At 40.9% G+C, this 8,684-nt stretch overlaps 2 pseudogenes across 1 annotated transcript; one reads left to right on the forward strand and one right to left on the reverse strand.

Annotated features, from left to right (window-relative positions):
* Window positions 1–367, reverse strand: part of LOC116086233 — a 1,947-nt pseudogene extending 1,580 nt beyond the window's left edge.
* A 376-nt stretch (window positions 368–743) lies between these two features.
* Window positions 744–2,901, forward strand: LOC116086234 (annotated as a pseudogene). Its single transcript, XR_004116853.1, has one exon. The product of XR_004116853.1 is annotated as a polyadenylate-binding protein 4 pseudogene (transcript).
* Window positions 2,902–8,684: the final 5,783 nt, after the last annotated feature.

Consider the following 8,684-nt stretch of genomic DNA (forward strand, 5'->3'; position numbering starts at 1 on the left):
AAAAAAAACTACCAAAAAAGCCTCAAAAAACGTTAAAAAAAAAGAAAAAAGAAAAGAAAAGAAAGAAAAGAAGGAAAGAAGGAAAGAAAGAAAAAGGGAAAAAAGAAAACGAAGAAAAAGAGAACGAAACAGCGACTTGTGCTGGGAGCCCGCTGGGAAGTGACTTTCACAACTTCTGGCCTGTCTGTCTGCCTGCTTGGCTCTCCATCAGGTGGTAAGCCATCCCAATTGGCCCAGCCCGCCTCTGCAAGCCTCCTGAGCGGTGTGGCAGCCCCGCGCCCCGGCCCTTCCCTGACACCCTCAAAGATTTGTTTTTCCCCTTCCGGGGCTGCTTGAGTCCGGGGCCTGTAATTATTGGGAAAGGCATGTCCCCAAGGCGGCCGTGAGTGCAGCATCCTACTGCCTCTTGAAAAAAAGAAAAAAAAAAAGTCCCCTTTGTAAGGGGATTCCCTACCTTAATTTTTATTTTTTAAGCCCCAAGCCAGAACAGCTGAAGAGTACAAACTCTGGGAGAGGGCCATATTGTTTTTGAGAGCCTTTTGTCTTGGGGTATTTGCGGTCCTTGCAAGTCGTCCCGCACTCTGGTCCTGCCTCAGAGCTTCTCTGCTCCAGCCTTTCCTGTTGTCGCTGGTGCCACTTGTGCTCTGCCCTTAGTGCCACAGCTCATCAGAGCCCCTTTTGTCCTGCAGTAGGCCTTGTAAGAAGTCCTCCTGCGGGGGACCGGGGTTGTGGGGAGTGGGGAGATGAATGGTCTTGTCCATTGCCCCCTACCCCATGGCCTCGTGGGCGATCTGCACTCAGACGTCACCGAAAAGTTCAGCCCTGCAGGGCCTTGTGCTGCTCATCCTGGTCTGCTGCAATATAATCACCCGCTGCTCTCTGTGTTATGCCTAGGTCAACTTCCAGCAGCCAGCTGATGCTGAGAGAGCCTTGGACACCATGAAATTTGACGTGATTAAGGGAAAGCCAATCCGCATCATGTGGTCTCAGAGGGATCCCTTTTTGAGAAAGACTGGGTGTGGGAAATTGTCTTCATCAAGAACCTGGACAAATCTATAGACAAGGCACTGTATGACACTTTCTCTGCCTTTGAAAACATCTTGTCCTGTGAGATGTATGATGCATATGATGAGAACTGCTCTGAGGGCTTTTGTCCACTTCGAGACCCAAGACGCCACTAACAAGGCCATCGAGAAGATTAACCGCATGCTCCTCCATGACCACAAAGTTTGTGGGCAGATTCAAGTCTGGCAAAGACTGAAGCTGATCTTGGGGCCAAGGCCAAGGAATTCACCAATGTTTTATCAAAAACTTTGGAGAAGAATGTGAAAGAGCTCTTCAGCCAGTTTGGTAAGACCCTGAGTGTCAAGGTGATGAGAGACTCCAGTGGGAAGTCCAAAGGCTTTGGCTTTGTAAGTTACGAGAAACACAAGGATGCCAATAAGGCTGTGGAAGAAATGAATGGAAAAGAGATGAGCGGGAAAGTTCTATTTGTAGGCCGTGCACAAAAAACCAGTAGAACGTCAGGCTGAATTAAAACGGAAATTTGAACAGTTGAAGCAGGAGAGGATTAGTCGGTACCAGGGAGTAAATCTCTACATTAAGAACTTGGATGACACCACTGATTAAGGAAAGAGTTTTCTCCTTTTGGATCAATCACCAGTGCAAAGGTGAATGCAAGAAGATGGAAGAAGCAAAGGGTTTGGCTTTGTCTGTTTCTCTCCTGAAGAGGCAACCGAAGCTTATCACCGAGATGAACGACGCCTTGTGGGCTCCAAGCCGCTGAATGTCTCCCTGGCCCAAAGGAAGGAAGAGCTGAGGGTTCACCTGACTAACCAGTATTTGCAGCTTGTGGCTGGGATGAGAGCATTCCCTGCCAATGCCATCTTAAATCGGCTCCAGCCTGTAGCTGGTGGCTACTTTGTGCCCACAGTTCTGCAGGCACAGGGAAGACCTTCATGTTACCCAGGCCTAATCAGTTAGCACAGATGAGGCCTAATCCACACTGTTAGCAAGATTGGAGACCTCAAGGCTTCCAAGGAATGCCAAGTGCTCTGCTACAGACTGAGCCTTGTCCAGCTCTTCTACATCTGGATCCAACTGGTAATGCTCCCGGCCTTCCTACTACTGCTCAGAGAGTCGGCGGCGTGGCGTCCCTACAGCTGTGCTAAACTTTGCACCTCTTGCTACAGTTGGTGCCACTGCCCCCAGGACTGTGGCTCCATACAAGTTGGCCTCCAGTGTCTGCAGCCCTCACCCTGCCATTCATCAGCTGCAGGGCCCCCAGGCTGCAATCCATGGCTTCTTGTTGGCTGCAGCGTCCCTCCCCGCCACGCTTCCAGCAGAAGCAGACGCTGGGGGAGCGTCTGTTCCCACTTATCCAAACAATGCATTCAAACCTGGCTGGAAAAATTACAGGAATGCTGCTGGAAATCGACAACTCTGAGCTGCTGCACGTGCTGGAGTCCCCCGAATCCCTCCGTTCCAAGGTGGATGAAGCTGTGGCAGTCCTGCAGGCTCGTCATGCCAAGACAGAAGCTGCCCAGAAGGTGGGCAGTGTTGCTGCTGCTACCCCTTAGACAAGAAAAAAAGAGTCAAAAAACCCAAATGACCCCTCATGGCATCCAGCTAAAGTCTGAAGACATCCTAGTTTGTCTGTGGATCTCCATACCAAGAACCAAGTTTTTAATTCAATAGGTCATTTTGTATCAAAACGTCAATGATGAAGCACCTAGAATTTTTCAATTATAAGAATATATTCTCTGGGTTCTGTTGTGGCCCAGATGATAACTTTTTTTTCTATTGTGGGTTCTGTTTGTTTTCCCCATCCCAAAAATTGGTTTTGATGTACCCAAGACTTAAGTATCTCAATAAAGAAAATAAAAATCTCAAAAAAAGGTATTTCTAGTCATTTTTATTTTTCTATTTATTATTTGTTTGCTTTCCATTAATTAATTTATTTACTCACTTGATTTCAGACCTCCCTCTTCTCCCAGTGCTCCCCTCATATAGCCCCTTCCTCTCCCCTTCTCCTCTGAGAAGATGGAGCCCACCCCAGGGTTCCAACCCACCCTGGCACCTCAAGTTACTGCAGGACTTGGCCCATCCTCTACCACTGAGGCCAGACAAGGCAGCCCAGTTAGGAGAACAGGATCCACAGGCAGGCCACAGAGTCAGGGACAACCCCTACTCCAGTTGTTGGTGGACCCCCAACAAAACCAAGCTGCTCATCTGCTGTATATATTGGAGGGCTGGGGAGCAGGGCTAGGTCCAGTACACACTAGCTCTTTGGTTAGTAGTTCAGTCTCTGGGACTGATCAAGGGTCCAGGCTGGCCAGGCGGTGGTGGCGCACACCTTTAATCCCAGCACTTGGGAGGCAGAGGCAGGTGGATTTCTGAGTTCGAGGCCAGCCTGGTCTACAGAGTGAGTTCCAGCGCAGCCAGGGCTACACAGAGAAATCCTGTCTCGAAAAACAAACAAACAACAAACAACCAAAAACAAAAAACAAACAACAACAAAAAAAAGGGTCCAGGCTGTTTGACTCTGTTGGTCTTCCTGTGGAGTCCCTGCTTTGGGTCCCTCAATCCTTCCCCCAACTCTTCCACAAGACTCCCCTAGTTCCATTTTAATGTTTGACTGTGGGTCTCTGTGGCATATGTTTTGGTCAGCTGCTAAGTGGACACTCTCAGAGGACAATTGTGCTAGACTCCGGGCAGCAAGCATAGCACAGTATTATTTATTAATAGTGTCAGGCATTGGTTCCTGCCCATGGACCAGTCATCAGGTGGCTGTTCCCTCGGTTTCTGCTCCATCTTTATTCTTGCAATTATTCAACTTTTAGGTTGAAGGATTTGAGGGTAGGCTGATGTCCTCATCCCTCCAGTGGGAGTCCTGCTTGGCTACAAGAGGTGACCATTTCAGTCTCCATATCTCTGACTGCTAGGAACCTCAGCCAAATTCACCCTCATAGACTCCCCGGGGTCTCTCCAATCCCAGGTCTCCGACATATCCTAAAGAAGTGTTTGTCATGTCATGTCATGTCATGTCCCATCCCTCCTTCCTATCCCCATCCCCTATCCTACCCACTGTTTTTGAGAACTCTCCATTCAGCTCTTAGACATTTTTAAAAATTAAGTCATTTATTTTGTTGCTTCTTTTTTGTTTTGTTTTGGTTTTGGTTTTGGTTTTGAGTTCTTTGTATAATCTGGGCATTAACCCTTTATTGATTATACGGACGATTCTCTCCTATTCTGTTATGTAGGCTTCCTCTTCACTCTTCGTGGTTTCCTTTGCTATACAGAAGGGTTTTTGTTTTGTTTTGTTTTTTTCTTTTTTAGTTTTCTCATGTCCCATTTGACAATTATTGGGTTTAATTCCTGGATAAATGAATTCTTATGCAGAAAGTTCTTTTCTACACCCATATCTTCTAGGATTCGGGTAACTTTTCCTCTACTGAGTTCAGCATTTCAGGTTTCAAATTGAGGTCTTTGATTAATGCAGGAGATGAATTTTGTGCAGGGTGATAAATCGATCTATATCATTCTTTTACATGTAGGCATCCAGTTTTCCCAGCACCATTTGTTAAAGGTGTTCTCTTTTCTCCAGAGCACATTTTCCCCTTCTTTGTTAAATATACAATCGCTGTAGTTATTAGTAGTTGTGTCTGAGTCTTCTCTTATTTATTTGTTTTTAGGCCTGCTCCGTACTCCTTTTACCATTATATCCCTGTAGTATCTCTTGAAATTTGGAATTGTAATCCCTCAAATATTGATTGGTTTTTTTCTTTTCTTTTCTTTTCTCTTCTTTTCTTTTCTCTCCTCTTCTTGGCTCAAGCTTGACTTGGCAATGTGGGATATTTTGTGATTCTGTATGAATTTTAGATTTTTTTTCTGTTTTTGTGAAAAATGTCATGGGGATTCTGATTGTGATTGCATTGAATCTGCAAATTGCTTTCTATAGGATTTCATTTTCACAGTACTCTACCAATGAATGATCATTGAAGGATCTTCCATCTCTGTTTTCTTCTCTTATCTCATTAAAGTTTTTATTGTAGACAGCTTTTACTTCCTTGCATAGATTTATTCCTAGATATATTTTTTAACGTTATTGTGAATGAAATTGTTTCTCTCATCATTTTCTTAGCATGTCTGTATATAGAAAGGGTACTGATTGTTTAAGTTAATTTTGTACTTTAGTATGTTGTTATGTTTATCATTTACAAAAGTTTTCTTGCAGGATTTTTGCAATTTCTTATATTATCTGAAAATAACTATATTTAGATTTGTTCTTTTCCAATTTATATCTCTTGAATTTTCTTCTTTTTTCATATTGCTCTAGGTAGTGCTTCAAGCATTATATTTAAAAGGAATGAGGATAGTAGACATCCCTGTCTCATTTCTGATTTTAAAGGGATTCATTCAAGTTTTTCTTTGGTAGCTGTTATAATGTTTCCCTGTTCATCTCTGATTTTGATAATTTAAGTATTCTTTTTCTTTATTTTTGTTAAATGGGACAAGGAGTCAGGTGTTGTTGAACATGCCTCAAATCCCAGAACTCAGGAGGTAGATGCAAGTGAATCTCTGAGTCCAGAGTGGTTTACATAGTTAGTTTCTAGACAGATAGAGCTACATAGAGTGATCATGTTTCAAAAAGCCATAAATAGATAAATGAATAGATAAATGGGCCAAGGATATGCCAATCTTGCTAATCGTCTCAAAACCAGTTTTTTGATTTGTTTGTATGTATTCTTTATACTAATTTTGTATGTTGCTTGTTTCTATTTCATTAATTTCTTCTCTGATTTATTATTTTTCCCTTGAATTCATTTTGGTTTGCTTTTCCAAGTTCTTAAGTTGCATCATTAAGTAATTTATTTGTGCTGTTAGAGCTATAAATTTCCCTCTCAGAGCTGCTTTTAATGTGTCCAGATACTTTGTAGTGGGGTTTTCATTTTCATTTCATTCTAGAAAACTTATTTCTTTCTTAATTTCTTTTTGACTCACTCATTATTTTGTAATGAATTGTTTAATATCCATGGATTTACATAATCCCTATAGATTTGTTTGATGTTGATTTTCATCTTTATTGCTTTATAATTAGGGAGGATATAAGAAATTATTTCCATTTTTAAAATTTATCAAAATTTGTTCTACATCCTGTGTATGGTCTATTTTAAATAATCTTCCATGAACTGTAGAGTCAAACATGTATTCTTTGGTGTTTGGATGAAATATTCTTCATATATCTATTATGTGTATTTGTTGTATGATTTCACTCATTTCTGATATTTCTAGGGTTTTGTCTATATGACCTGTGTCTTGGAGAAAAAGCATATTAACATCACCTGTTATTTAGCTGGAATTAAACTTAGTCTTTAAGTCTAATAGTAGGCATTATATGAAATTGGGTCTGGCAGAGTTTGGCAAATATATATACTGTCTTGATTGATTTTTCCATTAGTTAGAAATAAGTGTCTTTCTTTTTTACTGGATATTTTCTTTATTTATACTTCAAATGTTATCCCCTTTCCAGGTCTCCCCACACTGGCATCAGGAAAGTATAGATGATAGATAAACATCACATGACTGGTCACCATCATGACTTTGGGAGAAAGAGGATGGAGTTATAACTCCACTGCCATCTTGGACAAGGCAGTTACATGGCTGGCAGCCATCTTTGTTATAGGGAAATTCACACTTTCACCACAACTCCATGCATTCATGGCAAAATAAAAATAAGGTATATTTAATAGCTAAAGTATATGTTTTCAAGGTAAAGCCTAAGATGGATAACTGGAGTCAAGCTAAGTTTGTCAATTCAAATATACTGTAGATGGATAGATGATCCTCAAATCCTTATATAGGAAATGGCTTCTAAAGTCTTTAATGTCCACAGAGTGACAGAGACAGAGTTCGACTTGGTGGTACAGCTAGCTGTGCAATGCTTATGCGTCTCAAGTCTTCGCTGGTCTCGTCTGATTAGTTTTAGTGTGAAATCGTTTAGTATAGTGACATCTGCTTGCTTTCTGTTCCCATTTACTTGAAGTATTATTTTTTATCCTTTCACTAAAAAGTGGTATCTATCTTTGAAGATGAGTTTCGTGTACACAACAGAAAGATGAATTTTGTGTGTTAATTCATTCATCTATACCAGGTCCAGACTTGAAAGTTTGGACCATTCATACTTAAAGTTAATATTGAAAAGCATATGATTACAGTTTGGTTTTGATTTTGTTTTGTTTTCTTCATCTTATTTTAAGTTTTAGTAGTTATAGTGCCATTAATATAGTCAAAGTATTGCTTCTGGCCTTCCCTTTAGAGCTGGTATAGTGGACACGATTCACTTCAGCTTGTTGATATCATAGAAAGTTTTTATTATTCCTTCTTCCACTATGGTGGATAGCTTTCCTGGATACAGAAATGTAGGTTGCTATCTGTGGTCTTTTCAAACTTGAAGTGCATTACTCCAGGTTCTTTTTTACTTCAATCGTTCTACTGAAAAATTCTGATGAATTTTCCTTTACCTGTGACATGTGGTTTTTCTCTTGCAGCTTTCAATACTCTTTGTTCTATAGTTAGTGTTATAGATATTATGTGTGGAGGGGAGTTTCCTTTCTGGCCATATTTGATCTTTTATATTCATCTTGTAACTAGATGGGTGTGCCTTTCCTAATTTGGGGTTATTTTCTTCTGTTATCTTGTTAAAGATCTGTTCTATGTTACTAACTTAGAATTCTTCTACCTTTAATTTATAGATTTGGTCTTTGTTCCATAATTTGCACATGTTCATTTAACGTATTATAAATATTTAATATTACATACACTCATGCACACACACAGAGTGGTCTAATTTGTCAACTTTAACTTCAAGTCCTAATATGCTATAATCCATCCATCCAACTTGCAAGATTTTTCTTGAATTTTATAATTGGCTTATTGAATTATTTCCTCATTTCAGCATAAGCTCTTGTTAGTATTTTGATCTCTGTAAGTGAACTCAGTTTTCAAATGCTGAGTTATCTTAATCATTTCATTCAGTCATATATTTATGTTGTCTTGAGCATCAGTTAGGTATTCATGGTTAGACAAACTTTAAGTTTTTCCGTTTGCTCATGTATTATTTAAACTCCTTGAATTTGTTTGTGTTCTGTTAAATGTCGCGACTGGTCTCACCAGCAAGAATGATGTGGCAACAGGATCCTTCTCAGCAGCACTTTATTAGGAGCTCTTCTTGAAGTTTGAAGCGAAGGACCCCAATACCCTGGAGCTGCTGGCTTATATAGCCGGGTGAGACTGTCTGGTGCACAGTGCAGACACCTCAGTAACCTACCCCCGCTGGAGGAGGGTGAGCAAACGTGTTACTGTCTGATTAGTTTAGTGCAAACACCTTATTAGCATATCCCCATCGGGAGGGGGAGAGCCGAAGGAGAGACGCGTCACTGCTATCGCGCCTGCGCCAAGCGGCTACCAATGGTATGGAAGTGAAGTCGGCGCCATTTTGAATAGATGTTGGCCGGTGGCCAACAGTTAAACTCTGTGTTTTGGGGTCATCTAAATAATTCTCATTGGGATGCATTTTTTAAGAGTTGTGGGTTTGGAGAGTATACATCGTTTTGGTCTTTCACACTGTGTTTTTGAATTGTAATTTGAGCATGTGGAATCCTTTTATTAATTGTATGTTCATT

This window comes from Mastomys coucha, unplaced genomic scaffold (genome assembly GCF_008632895.1).
Source record: "Mastomys coucha isolate ucsf_1 unplaced genomic scaffold, UCSF_Mcou_1 pScaffold12, whole genome shotgun sequence".
Classification (NCBI taxonomy): Eukaryota; Metazoa; Chordata; class Mammalia; order Rodentia; family Muridae; genus Mastomys; species Mastomys coucha.